This window comes from Poecilia mexicana, unplaced genomic scaffold (assembly GCF_051168715.1).
Source record: "Poecilia mexicana isolate PSO_F unplaced genomic scaffold, ASM5116871v1 scaffold_2, whole genome shotgun sequence".
Taxonomy (NCBI): Eukaryota; Metazoa; Chordata; class Actinopteri; order Cyprinodontiformes; family Poeciliidae; genus Poecilia; species Poecilia mexicana.
In genome coordinates, this window is record NW_028263371.1 from 44,710,347 (window position 1) to 44,727,390 (window position 17,044).

General features: G+C 38.6%; 1 long non-coding RNA gene across 3 annotated transcripts; it reads right to left on the reverse strand.

Annotated features, from left to right (window-relative positions):
- Nucleotides 1-4,163: 4,163 nt before the first annotated feature.
- Nucleotides 4,164-13,679, reverse strand: LOC148160878 (uncharacterized). Of its 3 annotated transcripts, XR_015761722.1 has the most exons (6): nt 12,917-13,679; nt 9,243-9,312; nt 8,780-8,851; nt 6,026-6,097; nt 5,019-5,080; nt 4,164-4,386 (listed from the first exon to the last, which is right to left on the reverse strand). It is a non-coding gene; the product is annotated as an uncharacterized LOC148160878 (long non-coding RNA). The 3 variants fall into 3 exon arrangements; XR_015761721.1 differs by having other exon boundaries at nt 5,019-6,097; XR_015761719.1 differs by lacking the exon at nt 4,164-4,386 and having other exon boundaries at nt 4,860-6,097.
- Between the last annotated feature and the right edge of the window lie 3,365 nt (nt 13,680-17,044).

Here is a 17,044-nt window from a genome sequence, read left to right on the forward strand (position 1 = left end):
TGTGCACTCGGGGCACAAACCAAGTGTGAAAAACACCTGTGATTGCTGTTTGTGCACTGGTGAACAATTGCTTGAGAGGCCTAAATAACCAGGAATATATGACAGATGTGGCCAAAACAACAGTAGAGGCCCATCTGGACCATCTGTTCTGCCATCACTCCTGATGTGACCCTAAACATTTCAGTGCGGCGGTGCTCAGACGATAAGGATGGACGCTGCACCGTTTCATCAGCTGCTTCACAGCGTGATCATCTGCTGTACGGAAAGCTGGAAAAGCGGAAAAAGCTCAGTTTTCCTATGCAGAAATGAGCTGAAAACACTGTTTTTAACTATTGGCGGCCCTGTGATAGAAGAATGTGTGTAGAAAATGAAATATTTTAAAGTTTCAATTGCCGTTGCCACAACAGAACCATTCTATCTTTTTGAATGAGGGCCATTACTGCGCACAATGAGCGGCACTTCATCTTTGCAAGCAGGGAGAAAATTATCTTCAAGCACTGCCACTGTAATGGTGTTGTGTAACAAGCATTGTAAGGGTAGGTGTTTTTCTGGCTCACAGGCGAGGACAGTAGGGCTGCAAAAATACCTAACATAAGGCTCTATTCTCCGTGTCTTTGTATTTGTTTAAGGAAACACAATCTATAGCATCCTTCAGAGGGATCAGAGGAGGACAGCTTAATGTCCTGGGTGGCAGCAAATTTAACTGCGTGGGAGTAACCAGTGTGTTTATTTCCCTCACGAAGATCAACATATCTTGGGTGGGAGGGAATCTCGTTTTTCCAGCGTGAATATTTGTGCTTTGCAAGAGAAACTAAATGTTTAAAGGCGGTGTGAGCTCACTGCTCACTTCATGGCTGTCTAAATTGAGCTCAGTCACAGAGGCTGGGTTGTTGTTAAACGGCTGCATTTTACAGCTTTTTTTTCTTTTTTTTAGGGGAGGCTTAATGAGCACGTCAGCCTTGAGTATGTATGCAAGAACCAGGCAAGACAAAGGGAAGAAAACACATAGAAGGGACAAAGTGAGCCTAATGGCAGAGAACTGATTAGTGGCCCAGATTTTTCTCTGAGGTTTGGTGCTCTAGTTTACTTTTATTCTACATTTTAGACAGGTACAACCGAGAGTTATTTGTCACACTAAAAAAAAATATGAAAATTTTTCAAAAAATAAGTGGAATCATTAAGCTTCTGTACTCCAGGTGGTTTTAAAAAATCATTACCATATCATTATAAAATCGGAAATCAGTAGGAAACTTATCCATTACTCTTAATGGAGCAAAACACAGGAGGGCACTGTGAAAATTTAATTTATTCCACATAAATTTATAAACCTTAAAATTGGAGAAGCAAACATTAATGTTACACAGAGAAGATCAAGCAAATAATTTCCGCAAAATACTAAATCGTAGGTAGAAGATACAATTTTAATTTTAATATATTATCATTAACTTAACGCTTCTAAAGATAATTTATTAAGATAATTTTAGAATCCTCAATATTTATAAAAACCTTGCACATGTGTGAGAGGAGAAATGAAAACTCACACGTAAAATACAGTAAAAAGTGGGACGACATCCCAAACAGGATTTTCCCTCTAGTGGCTTGCTTCTGCTTTAGCATCCCTGCGATACAAAATATTTATTCATATAAAATAAATTTTGATTGCAGAAAAAGATAAACCAGTAAAACATTTTTTGTGAAGAAAAAGAAAACCCAAACCAGTATTTAAAAAATATTTTGAATATCTTTGAGTCACGTTTCACAGAAGACTCTACAAATCCTGAACCCCAAATAGGTGGGTATTCACTGTAAACAACCTTGTTCAATGATCAGTCAGATGGAACTAACCACACACGTCTCTTCACTCAGACTGCACCCAGTTTTAATTTCTGTCAAGTTATGAGAACCAAGAAATCCCCTCAGTGAAATCTGTGTCAAATGGATGGAAGCCAAACAATCTCAAAAAACAAAACACAATGTTGCAATCATCTAAGTTATTTCAGATCTGATCAGATCAGATCAGATGCATATTCATTGACAACCTTCAGTCTGGAAAAGGTTACAACACCATTAGGCTTTCGGGCTCCAATAAAACACAGGGAGAATCGTTATCCACAAATAGAGAAAACACGGAGCAGTGGGAAACCGTCCCCGACAGTGGATGGCCTGCCAAAAACTCTGCAGGCCTCATTTTCCCCAGTTAAGATCAGTGATAAAGAAACAATGTGGCCAATGCACAATTTACAGAGTCATTAAGCTGAAAAATATTAGTAGAATAAATGTCAGAGATATTCAAACATGTGTATCTAATTCTTACATTTACATTATGTCTTGAAAAACATGGGAAATTACTTCATATAGCCAAAAGTGATGTGATCTTCAGGCTAGCTTGTGTGAAAAAACTGACAAAATAGATTTTTTACTAAGTCATTCGCTTTTTCTCTGTATTGATAAATTATAATAAAGTTTCCGTTAAACTCCTAAGAGAAATTTAGACCACTTTTTCTGACTTCAACTTCTGCTTTGCGAATCTTTTAGTAAATATAGATCTTATTCAAGCATAATTTGAAACTTTAAGTAGGCTTTTTTTACTAATGACATAAGATCAACAAGCTACAAAGCTTTAATGCTTTAATCAGGCTCTGTTTTAGCTAAGTAGTTATTTCCACTGGGATGAAATATCTCTTATGGAGGCATACTCTCCACTCTCTGAGATGCACTTAGGAGCACAGCAAGCTCGTTGAATGTAATTGTCCAAGAGAATCGATTAGTAAGTAGGAAGTGCTTTTGCACACCTTGATTTGCTTCCCCATGTTGCAGCAAAATGTAATCCATTTTCAAAACAGTAAAATGTTCATGTTAAACCTGAAGGTCCGTCACTAATCCCAAATCCTGCTTCTCACGTCAGGCTTCTGCTAATCTCATAAACAGACCCCTTGCAAAGATCTCCTTCCCCCTCCTTTGGCCCCAAACTGACCCTTTTTTCAAAGCTGTTTATTCCTCAAGACACATACAGTGCCTTGCAAAGCATTTATGAATCTTTCAACATTTTGTCATGTTACAACCACAAACAATAACAATGTATTTGAATGCACTAAGACAAAGAGGTAAATGGCAGCCAGTACTTCTGCTTAAGTTACAGTGGTGCCTCTTTTCTCAGCTTTTCTCAGTCAGAGACTGCGGTCTTCCCAATCTTCTTAACACAAAAGCTCAAGTTCAATCTAATTGGATGCATTTTTTCAAGTCACTGGATATATTCTCAGTTGGTTCTATGTCTGAACTTTGACTCAGCCATTTCAGAGCCCGGCACACAGTGGAAAATGGATTGAACTTTTCTCCATAAGAACCTAAGATGGGTTGTTGTTTGAAGGCCTAACCCTGCTTCACACACAGCTTGTCTACAATTTTATCCCCGTCCTTTTTGTCCTTTATCTTCCTGATGCCGTTTCTTCGCTAATGTTCTTTAACAAACCACTCAAGAGCTTCACAAAGCATTGAAACAGCTATTACATTTACTCATAAGTGGGCTCTGTTTAGTAATTACTTTATTACAATGGATTTCATTTAGGGGTACTGGAGTAAAAGATTTTAAACAGTAATGACTGAATGACTGAATAGACGCTCTATTCTGTCATTAATTTGTAAAGGGATATCAAAAACTAAATATAAAATTTTCACTTCTAATTTACATTTATTCACCACTTTGTGTTAATCTATACCAAGAAGTCTTACTAAAATACATTGTAGTTTGTGGTTATAACATGACAAAATACCATAAAGTTTATGAGGTTTGGATATTTTGTGAAGGATACTGTTTAATACATATTTGTTATGTTTATATTTACACACACCCACACACACACACACACACACACACACACACACACACACACACACACACACACACACACATACGGGTTTATATGTATTAGCAGGACAATTTTTTCAAACCAGTTTTTTGCAACATTAAACGGACACCCCTTTCCACTTATGCTAGAAAGACGTAGTAAGTTGTCAAAAATCTTGTTTGAGCTACACAACATAGATCTCACTTAAAAATTTAGATACACACATCAGAACTCAAAATATGAGAACCTGATGCAATGCTGTATTAAAAGGACAAAAGATAATGAGGTGCTTGGCTCCGCCCATGACACAAACAGTAATTATCAGGGCCAATTTTATTTATCAGGACCACAGCATACACATACAAAAAACATACAATTTATGTGCATTAAGAAGTCCAAACATGGAAATATGGACTATAACTGGTCCATATTTCTGTGCAGTGCATCTGTCATCCCATGAGATGTCTGAATCATCTAGGGAATCAGGAACATACTCCTCTTCTGATGATGTCACCTCACTTGAACTTTGTTCTGGACAGACCTGTTGATTAAAAACATATTTTGTATACATTGAAAGCATTTCAGCAAGAATATTTCGGTAACACTTTATTTGAAGGGGGGTGAATAAGACTGTCATGACACTGTCATAAACATGACAACACATGTCATGAACATGAATAAGCCTTCATGAATATTTATGACTGTTGTCATAAAGCGTCATTCGGTAAATTGACACTTTTAATACAAAGTTGACATTATTCAAAATGTCTTTGTTATGACAACTTGACATTAACTAAGAAATCATTACTGTTTAAACTTACCTTTAATAACATGAAGATACCTAATTTTTAAAGTGTAATCAGTAATTCTTTGATAACAAATTTATATCAGTATATGAATACTGAATGATTGTTTCTAAAAAAAAATTAAAATAAACAATGTCTACCTAATGTATGAACCTGTCAAGTTGAGTATTACACAGGATCCATGTGTCTGTGTGCATCTAAATTTAACTTTCATTCTTTTCTACCTCTAATTTCAAAACTCAGTCTTCCACATTTCTACATCTTACATGATAAGTATTATACAAGACCTGTGTGTTTGAAGAGTACTTCATATTATTTTAGTGACTTTATATAAGAATCTAAGTTGGTTGTTGGAGAGCAAAATTACCTCAGGAGGGTTGGTTGAACAGGATCCGCATACATCCATGTCACCAACCTGACACAGTTCATCTTTGGAAATTTGAAATGTAAAGAACACTCAATAAATGTGAGTTTGTTGAAAATGTAGAAAACAGTCCTCCCTATTTCTGCACCTTACATTTTGAGTATTACACAGGACCTGTGTGTATGTGCGTTTCTAAGTGTAATTTTCTATCTTTTCTACTAGTAATGTCAAAACTCAGTTTTCCAAATTTCTGCAACTTACATGATGAGCATTACAAAAGACCTGTGTGTATGTGCCCTCCTAAATGTGACTTTCATTCTTCTTTACTTGTAATTTCAATACTCAGTCCTCCCTATTCCTGCACCTTACATTTTGAGTATTACACAGGACTTGTGTGTATGTGCGCTTCTAAAAGTAATTTTCATTCTTTTCTACCTGTAATTTCAAAACTCAGTTTTTGAAATTTCTGCAACATACCTGATGAGCATTACACAAGACCTTTTTGTATGCATGCTTCTCAATGTACCTTTCATTCTTCTGTACTAGTAATTTCAAAACTCAGTCCTCCTTATTCCTGCACCTTACATTTTGAGTATTACACAGGACTTGTGTGTATGTGCGCTTCTAAAAGTAATTTTCATTCTTTTCTACCTGTAATTTCAAAACTCAGTTTTTGAAATTTCTGCAACATACCTGATGAGCATTACACAAGACCTTTTTGTATGCATGCTTCTCAATGTACCTTTCATTCTTCTGTACTAGTAATTTCAAAACTCAGTCCTCCTTATTCCTGCACCTTACATTTTGAGTATTACACAGGACCTGTGTGTATGTGCGCTTCTAAATGTAGCTTTCATTCTTTTATATGTGTAATTTCAAACCTCAGTTCCCCCCTTTTATGCAGCTTACATATCAAGTGTTACACAAGACTTGTGTGTTTGAACAGTACTTAATATCATATCAAAAACTCTATTTTAGAAAATAAGTTGGTCGTTGGAGACCAAAATTACCTCATGAGGGTTGGTTGAACAGGATCCGCATGAATTCACGTCACCAACCTGACACGGTTCATCTTTGGAAATCTGAAATGTAAAGAACACTTACTGAATATGAGTTTGTTCCCAATTTAGAAAACAGTCCTCCCTATTCCTGCCCATTACATTTTGAGTATTACACAGGACCTGTGTGTATGAGCGCTTCTTTATGCAACTTTCATTCTTCTGTACTTGTAATTTCAAAACGTAGTCCTCCTTATTCCTTCCCCTTACATTTTGAGTATTACACAGGACCTGTGTGTATGAGCGCTTCTAAATGTAACTTTCATTCTTTTGTACATGTAATTTCAAAACTCAGTCCTCCCTTTTTATGTGGCTTACATATCAAGTATTACACAAAACCTGTGTGTTTGAACCGTACTTAACAGTCATCCCCAACCACAGGACCGCGGAGTAGTACGAGTCTGTGGACCAATTGGTACTGGGTCGCACAAGAAAAATATTTACATGTTACGTATTGTCTGAGTCTGGAGGATCCATTATTTTGAAAACCCTTTAACTGGATTCTCTCGGTTACGTCTTGTGCGGCAACAACTTACACAATGAGTAAGAAAGCGATGTCTTTGGAAAGTTTCTTTGGAAAAGCGGAGAAAGACCACAGACAGGAGAGTGGATTTATCCTGAACCTGTAGGTGACTCCCATGTTCCAAGCCCACTCTGCATAATATGCACTGGCTTACTAATGAGGCAATGAAGCTTCAAACTGCTTTGCCATTACACACCAAGCACCCTCTGCATTGGGTGTCATCGTTTCCCAGGTGGGATCATCTCATTGCAGAGAAACAAGCTCAGGACTCCCATTAATTTATAGTTGTGAGTTAAAATTTTCATGAAAATAAATGTTCGTTTTTGTGGCATATTCAAATCTTATTTTGAAGGGATGTGTGAACGTTGCCAGAGCGACCAGAGTCTGAGAGCATTATGGCAGTTATCGAGACGAGAGAAATAGAGCTTGTAAGTCTTAAGTCTGGTTCACACGGCATGATTTTAGGATTCAGACGATTTTCCAAACTTCTGTGACCACAGAGCTGATAAAAGTACAACAGGTTCGTGTGTCCAGCCACATAACAGGAGCAAATCTTGCCATGTGAGCAGGCTTTAGTACAAAATAATGTCACGTTAATTTAATGGATAGCTGAAAAGTTACCGGGTTTATCAACTGTGGTAGCAATTTTGCTCCAACTCCACTCCTCATCATTTCTATGGATATTCTTTGTACGAAATGCTGAATAAACATTCATGCCATTTCCACATATCTTCGATGTCCACCGGACTCATTTGTGCATGTCTGCTCAGCTCTTTGGGATTCCCCTCCATGAGCTACGTCACCGCGCTTTCTGATTGGCTACCTGTCAAGTTCAACAGGTTGAGTTCTAGCTCCCAATCAAGTAAAAACCCTACAAGTTGCTAGAATATGCCTGATTTTAGATCAGAGCAGTCCCAATGTTCCAACGACTGGATGCGATCATGCCACAGATGGCAGGATGAACAGTTACAATTATCGTGAGCAACGTTCTAAGATTGCTGTAAGGGGAAATTAAGGGTAAAAAAAGAACCCGAGCCTCAGAAAAATTGCCAAGTCTTGACCGGTCCGCGGTGATAAAAAGGTTGGGGACCACTGGTACTCAATATAATTTCAAAGACTTTATCTTAGAAAATAAGTTGGTCGTTGGAGACCAAAATTACCTCTGGAGGGTTGGTTGAAATCTGAAAGGTAAAGAACACTCACTAAATGTGAGTTTGTTCCCAATGTAGAAAGCAGTCCTCCCTATTCCTGCAGCTTACATATTGAGTATTACACAGGACCTGTGTGTATGCGTGCTTCTCAATGTAACTTTCATTCTTCTGTACTTGTAATTTCAAAACTCAGTCCTCCCTATTCCTGCACATTACATTTTGAGTATTACACAGGACCTGTGTGTATGCATGCTTTTCAATGTAACTTTCATTCTGCTGTACTTGTAATTTCAAAACTCAGTCCTCCCTATTCCTGCACCTTACATTTTGAGTATTACACAGGACCTGTGTGTATGCATGCTTTTCAATGTAACTTTCATTCTGCTGTACTTGTAATTTCAAAACTCAGTCCTCCCTATTCCTGCACCTTACATTTTGAGTATTACACAGGACCTGTGTGTATGCGTGCTTCTCAATGTAACTTTCATTCTTCTGTACTTGTAATTTCAAAACTCAGTCCTCCTTATTCCTGCACCTTACATTTTGAGTATTACACAGAACCTGTGTGTATGCGTGCTTCTCAATGTAACTTTCATTCTTCTGTACTTGTAATTTCAAAACTCAGTCCTCCTTATTCCTGCACCTTACATTTTGAGTATTACACTGGACCTGTGTGTATGTGCGCTTCTCAATGTAACTTTCAGTCTTCTATACTTGTAATTTCAAAAGCCAGTCCTCCACTTTTATGCAGCCAACATATGTAGGATTATACAACACATGTGTGTTTGAACAGTACTTCATATCATTTCAATTACTTTATTTTAGAGAAAAAGTTGGTCGTTGGAGACCAAAATGTGCACTTCTAAATGTAATTTTCATTCTCCTATACTTGTAATTTGAAAACTCAGTCCTCCCTTTTTATGCAACCAACAAATCTAGTACTACACAACACCTATGTGTTTGTACTCTACATAATGTCATTTCAATTACTTTAATTTAGAGAATAAGTTGGTCATTGGAGACCAAAATTACCTCAGGAGGGTTGGTTGAACAGAATCCACATGCATCCATGTCACCAGCCTGACACAGTTCATCTTTGGAAATCTGAAATGTAAAGAACACTCACTAAATGTTTGTTCCCAATATAGAAAACAGTCCTCCCTATTCCTGCACCTTACATTTTGAGTATTACACAGAACCTGTGTGTATGCGTGCTTCTCAATGTAACTTTCATTCTTCTGTACTTGTAATTTCAAAACTCAGTCCTCCTTATTCCTGCACCTTACATTTTGAGTATTACACAGGACCTGTGTGTATGCATGCTTTTCAATGTAACTTTCATTCTGCTGTACTTGTAATTTCAAAACGCAGTCCTCCCTTTTTATGCAGCTAACATATCTAATATTACACAACACATGTGTGTTTGAACAATACTTAATATCATTTCAATTACTTTATTTTAGAGAGTAAGTTGGTCATTGGAGACCAAAATTACCTCTGGAGGGTTGGTTGAACAGGATCCGCATGCGTCCACATCACCAACCTGACAGTTCATCTTTGGAAATCTGAAATGAAGGGATGTACACTGAATGAGTCCATACTTCTCAATAGAAAAATGAAGTCCACCTACTGTATGTGCTTGTCCACTTCTTGTTTTCAACTATAATGAAACCCTGTACTACAACTTGACATATCCTTCAAATATGTCTTGGGTGCTACTTGAATGATTTTTGATAGTATTTTCACACTTATAAGCACCTTTCTTCTCCATGGCCAGTCAAAATCACCATAATTATAAGTGATTTCTTCCCCTGGACCAATATATTTGAGTGCAAATAAACAGATGAGGTCTTCCATCCACTCTTTTAACTTTCATTTTGCTGTTTGGGTTCATCTGATCATTTACCAGCCTCCCCAATCATCCATCCTCTCTGGCAACATCAACACTAAAATATTAAGTATGAAAATAAGAATAATTATACCATGCAAGGGAAAGGATTTTGCATATTTGGTGTTTGCATGTCAGAAGGATATTCCTCTACCAACTAAAACTACTTTTACTGATGAAGCTGAAAATGTTTACATCACTGTATTTAGATGTAAAATAAAAACACAACAACCTTGAAACAGTCGCATACCAAAGCTTTTGTCCATTGAAGTTGAAATCAAACATAAGAACCTCGAGTGTATCATGGTAAACTTTCAGTCGGTTTTCTTGTTCCTTTCTACTTATGACTTCTCTGTACTCAATAAGGAAATCTGCTTTTTGAACACACCCCAACCTGTAGGTACACATAATAAGTAGGATAAACTTTAAACAATGCAGATATATCAAATAGCAGCAATTGAAATTAACATTTTTCAAAATCAGTTAATTGATCTAATTGGATGTCTTTCTGTGGTTACTTAAACATTTTTTGTCAACTGAATGCAACTCATTATTTTGTACTTGTAATTTCAAAACTCAGTCCTCCATATATTTGTTGAGGACAGTTACAAGTACCTGGGAATACCACAAGCAAATGGCAACCTCGATGAGGTCACAAGGAAAGGAGCCACAGTCAAATACCTCCAATGAATAAGGCAAGTCCTGAGAAGCCAGCTCAATGGCAAGAACAAGATCCATGCAATAAACACCTATGCCTTACCAGTAATCAGATACCCTGCTGGAATAATTAGCTGGCCAATGGAAGAGATAAAGGCCACGGATATTAAGACTTGGAAGCTACTAACCATGCATGGAGGGTTCCACCCCAAATCAAGCACCCTGAGACTGTACACAAGCCGTAAGGAAGGAGGCAGAGGACTAGCAAGTGTGAGAGCCACTGTCCAGGATGAAACATCCAAGATCCATAAATACATCAAGGACAAAGCCTCAACAGACGATGTGCTCAGCGAATGTCTCAGGCAATGGGGAACAGAGGACGAGGTGCTAGAGGTACCATCATGGGAGGACAAGCCCCTACATGGGATGTACCACCGACAAATAACTGAAGTGGCTGATATCAGGAAATCCTACCAATGGCTGGAAAAAGCTGGACTCAAGGACAGCACAGAGGCCCTCATCCTGGCTGCCCAGGAACAGGCCCTAAACACCAGAGCAATAGAGACTCAGATCTACCACACCAGACAAGACCCAAGGTGTAGGTTGTGCAAGGAGGCCCCTGAGACAGTCCAGGACATAACAGCAGGGTGCAAGATGCTGGCAGGGAAAGCATACATGTAACGACATAACCAAGTGGCGAGCATAGTGTACAGAAACATCTGTGCAGAATATGGACTGGAAGCCCCAAGATCGAAGTGGGGAACACCCCCAAAGGTGGTGGAGAATGACCGAGCTAAGATCTTGCGGGACTTCCAGAACCAGATAGACAAGATGGTAATGGAGAACCAACCGGACATTGTGGTGGTGGATAAAGAACAGAGGAAAGTTGTTGTGGTGGATGTAGCAATACCAAGTGACTACAACATCAGGAAAAAGGAGCATGAGAAACTGGAGAAATACCAGGGCCTCAGAGAGGAACTGGAAAAGACCTGGAAGGTGAAGACCACAGTGGTGCCTGTGGTCATCGGGGCCCTCGGGGCAGTCACCCCCAAACTGGAGCAGTGGCTAAAACAGATCCCAGGAACAACATCAGACAGCTCAGTCCAGAAATGTCCAGTTCTAGGCACAGCCAAGATACTGCGCAGAACCCTCAAGCTCCCAGGTCTCTGGTAGAGGACCCAAGCTCAGAGGATGAAAGAGACCACCCACGGACGATGAGAAGGATATATATATATATATATATATCCATGTTTTCATGGATATATGGATATATATATGGATATATGTGCCTTACCAGTAATCAGATACCCTGCCGGAATAATTAGCTGGCCAATGGAAGAGATGAAGGCCACAGATGTTAAGACTTGGAAGCTACTAACCATGCATGGAGGGTTCCACCCCAAATCCAGCACCCTGAGACTGTACACAAGCCGTAAGGAAGGAGGCAGAGGACTAGTGAGTGTGAGAACCACTGTCCAGGATGAAACATCCAAGATCCATAAATACATCAGGGAAAAAGCCTCAACGGACGATGTGCTCAGCGAATGTCTCAGGCAATGGGGAACAGAGGACGAGGTGCTGGAGGAACCATCATGGGAGGACAGGCCCCTACATGGGATGTACCACCGACAAATAACTGAAGTGGCTGATATCAGGAAATCCTACCAATGGCTGGAAAAAGCTGGACTCAAGGACAGCACAGAGGCCCTCATCCTGGCTGCCCAGGAACAGGCCCTAAACACCAGGGCAATAGAGGCTCAGATCTACCACACCAGACAAGACCCAAGGTGTAGGTTGTGCAAGGAGGCCTCTGAGACAGTCCAGCACATAACAGCAGGGTGCAAGATGCTGGCAGGGAAAGCATACATGGAACGACATAACCAAGTGGCGGGCATAGTGTACAGAAACATCTGTTCAGACTGGAAGCCCCGAGATCGAAGTGTGGAACACCCCCAAAGGTGGTGGAGAATGACCGAGCTAAGATCCTGTGGGACTTCCAGATCCAGACAGACAAGATGGTAATGGCGAACCAACCGGACATTGTAGCGGTGGATAAAGAACAGAGGAAAGCCGTTGTGGTGGATGTAGCAATACCAAGTGACTACAACATCAGGAAAAAGGAGCATGAGAAACTGGAGAAATACCAGGGCCTCAGAGAGGAACTGGAAAAGACCTGGAAGGTGAAGACCACAGTGGTGCCAGTGGTCATCGGGGCCCTCGGGGCAGTCACCCCCAAACTGGAGCAGTGGCTAAAACAGATCCCAGGAACAACATCAGACATCTCAGTCCAGAAATGTGCAGTTCTAGGCACAGCCAAGATACTGCGCAGAACCCTCAAGCTCCCAGGCCTCTGGTAGAGGACCCAAGCTCAGAGGATGAAAGAGAGGGTGAGAAGGGAATTTTTTTTTTTAAATTTTATATACATACGCTTCTATTGTATTTTGAGCAGTTGCTTGTCTCCTTCGGAATAAGAAAGATGTTCTGATTATAATGATCATCGATCATGATCTATGCTAATAATGTGCAGTATAAAAATAGTTTAAAAGTGAAAAAGTAAAACAAAAGAAAAAAAATGATCATTTAATAAACTCTGGAATCCTGTGCATAATATAGTCACAACTCACCTTTAAATGAATTGAGGTATTTTACATCAAATCCTTCATCTTCACCTAAGGAGCAATAACTGGAATCATGTTTGCTCTCTGAGACCTTGTTGTTGGCATCTCCTGCAAAGATCAGAGAATACAACATGATACTGTACACCAGGGGTGTCAAACTCCAGGCCTCGAGGGCCAGGGTACTGCAACTTTTAGATGTTTGTCTGGTCTAAAACACCTTAAGTATATGACTGAATTAGCTTCTCAGTGCAATCAAGTTGATGACCACCCCATTTTATCCAGCCATGTGGCATCAGAAACACATCTAAAAGTTGCTGGACACCAGCCCTTAAGACCTTGAGTTTGACACCCCTGCTGTACACAATATGATTTGATGTTATTGTATGTGAAAATGTACTGAAGTACACAGTACTACATAATTGACTTTCTATTGACAGATTCTCAAAATCTTCAAATATTAAAACATTATCTTAATACTAATGATTATTACCTAGGATCATTTGTGCCTGTGAAATAATATCACTCACTGATATACAGAAAATGACCAAATACAGTTTTATCTAATTCTGGAGTGAGCCACCTTCCCTTTAAACTCTGGTACACTGACTAACATGGTTGGTAATTACTAGCTAAAATGCTGCAAATCAAATGCTTTGGTGTATCCAAGCATCAAGTAACCTACAACATTCAGCAAAATTACAAAACTATATGTACTTAAATGTCTTAAGAGATTCTGTATGAGTCTTACCTCTTTCTCCACGCAAAACAAATGAAACAAGTTCAATTAATACTAATGGCTTGCACCTGGACTTGACAGATTGTACCACGTTGACAGAGGAGGAGGGGTACAACAAAAGGATTATTCCATTTTGTTTCTGAAGCACACAAGGTCTGATTTTTTTCAGGAACAAGAAAATTTTGAGTAATATTTTGTAACTTTCATTCAATATTTCAAAGTTAAATAGTTTATCATACATTTTTCTTTAATTAAGAGGCAACAGTTAGATGGTATCTCCCACCAGCAATGTTGTCACTTCCTTTAATCATTTCTGTTCAATCAATTAATCATGTTTATTTGTATAGCACATTTCAGCAGCAGGGCAGTTCAAAACACTTTATATCATAAAAACAAAAACTGTTGTCTAATGGCAGACACAACACCTGCAGAAAAAGATTGGCTGATGTACCTGCCAATAGACAATTTAGACTACCTAGACAATCTGCATGTATGCAGAGTAGAGACATTGAGATAACGACAAAATATCAATCTTTAAATTTTTGTCTTAACAGTAACATAAATAATCATGATATTTTTGGCACTTTAAATATTTTTTAAATAAACGATTTTTATTTTTATATTTCTAATTCTGTATTACTCCATGACTGGTTATCCCTTCTTTCAAATTCAAAAATACTTCATTGATCCTTGGTCTTCACAGTATATTAGCAGTTCCCAACGGTGTGCTTCTCTGTATCAAGAGGTCTGATCTATCTCCAGGTATTTGTTTGAGCCAGTCTTCCAGTTTAGGGGTCATTACCCCAAGGGTTTCAGTGACCACAAGCACTACTGTTGCTTTCACCTTCCACATTTTTTGTAATCTCCTAAGACCCAAACTCTCACATGGAGTGCATTATTAATTCATCTATGGGCTGATTGGGACCTAATGATTCCAAAAACAAAGAATTATTGTTTTACATGATATGTGGACAACATTTTTCTCAGAAAAATACTTATTCATTTTAAATCACCATGTTTAGCACCATGGTAAATATATGCAGTTGCTAACTTTTGTAAACTTACACAACAAAAGAAACACTGAACATCTTGAGTCTAACCTGTAATGTGTTATAATCTTCCACCACCACCAAGTCATAAAATAATGGCCTAACATGTGGACACCAGACCCCATCTAGAGCAAAATTTAGTATTGTGGACTAGACAGCCCAAAATAAGTCAACCACTCAAGTTCTAGGAGGATGATGGGGTTTTTTAGCCTTTGGTATTTCTCTAGTTTTTTTCTGTACCTTCTGTTCATTCAGGATAGCTACATCATAACAACTGCTTTGCTCTGCTGCTCAATGATCACCATGTTCAGTTGGTTTGCTTTTCCCATTTTGTCTTCCTGTATATGGAAGGCCCACAGGATCTTAGCTTGTTCGTTTTCTACCACTTTGTGTGGCATTTCCCATTTTAACGAGGTGTGTTCAAGGTTATATTCCCTTCAGATGTTTCTTCACACTATACTGGGTACTTGGTTGTGGCGGTTGTGGTTCTGTCATTGGACTTGCCTTACTATTTGTACAGTGGCTTTCTAAAGTATCCATAGCCCTTGAACTTGAATTTCCAGTTTTGTCACAACTGGAAATATATTTTCACAGAATTTTATGGGAAAGACAAACACAAAGTGGTATATACTTGTGAAGTAGAAACAAAACTAAACATGATTCATAACAGTTTTTACAAATAAAAGCTAAAAAGTGCGGTGTGCAAAAGTGTTCAGCCCCCTTTCCCTGAATGCAGCCAATTGCCTTCAGAAGTTGCCTGATGACTGCAAATGGTAAAAAAATTCAACTCCTCTATGACTGCCTCAAAAGTTGGCTAAGAGAATATTGGGGAACAAACAGCATCATGAAGTCCACGGAACACACCAGACAGGTCAGGGATAAAGTTGTGGAGAAGCTTAAAGCAGGCTTAGGCCATCTCACAGAGTACTGTTCCACGAATCATCTGGAAATGGAAAGAGCAAATCACACAGCTGTGAACCTACCAAGAAAAGGCCATCCACCTAAACTTACAGGCTGAACAAGAAGAGCACTGATCAGAGATACAGCCAAGAGGTTCATGGTGGCTCTGGATGAAATGCAGAGATATTTCTGAAATGCAGTATAGTATAACTATTAGTCATGCACTGCAAAAATGTGGTTTTATGGAAGAGTGGCAATAGAAAAGCCATTGTATAAAGAAAACTATAAGAAGTCCCATTTGCAGTTTGCCAGAAGCCATATTGGGATACAGCAAAAACGATAAGACAAGACCAAAATTTAACTTTCTGGGAAAAATGCAGAGCACTATTTGTAGTGGAGAACAAACACTGCACATAACTCTGAACACACCTTCCCCACTGACAAAAATGGTGGTGGCAGCATCATGCTCTGAGGGTGCTTCTTTTCTTCAGGGACAGGGAAGATTGTTAGAGTTGATTGTAAGATGGATTGAGCCAAATACAGGGAAATCTTGGAAGAAAACCTGAACACTCCTGAACCTGGAGTCTGCAAAAGACTTGAGGCTGGGGCAGAGGTTCACCTTCCAGCAGGACAATTACCCTAAACATAAAGCCAGATCTACAATGGAATGGTATAAATAAAAACATATTTCTGTGTTAGAATGGCAAAGTCAAAGTCTAGACATAAACTCAGTGGAGAATCTTTGGCAAGATCTGAAAACTGCTGTCAAGTCAATTTTATTTGTATAGCACATTTCAGCTGCAAGGCAGTTCAAAGTGCTTTACATCAAAGGACTAAAAAGTGATAAAATTAACATACATTTACCGTAAAAAAAGAAAAACATAGAAATTAAATTCAAAGTAAAATCAAAATTAAAATCATATACATTAATTATATTGATACATGTACCAATGATTAAGATTTAGAAACAACTGTAAATTGTTGTTTTTTTGGGGGTGGGGGTGGGGGGGTGTTGCCTTGATTTAAAGGAATTCAGCTGTGTTGCAGTTTTCTGTAAGTTTATTCAAGATTTATGGTGCACTGAAGCTAAGTTCTGCTTCAAAATGCTTGGTTCTGGTTCTGAGGATGCAGAGCAGACCAGAATCAACAAACTGTTAGCAGTAGTTTGGTGAAATAAATGGCTCTCTTATGGTTTATATTTATTTTAATCCACACACTTATTCCACACACGTATTATTCATAATATTTTAAATAAAAAATATTTGATCAAAAATATATATTAATTTCTGTATATTTTTAGGTGCCACATACACCTTTTGTCCAATGTAAGGTTGGAAAAAAGGTTGGGTTTAGGCATCCAACTAACCTTTATAAAATATTCAGTCTTATAGCACAGAGTAATCATATTTCCAACTCATCCCCAGTGTAAGAGTTGGCAATTTACACACA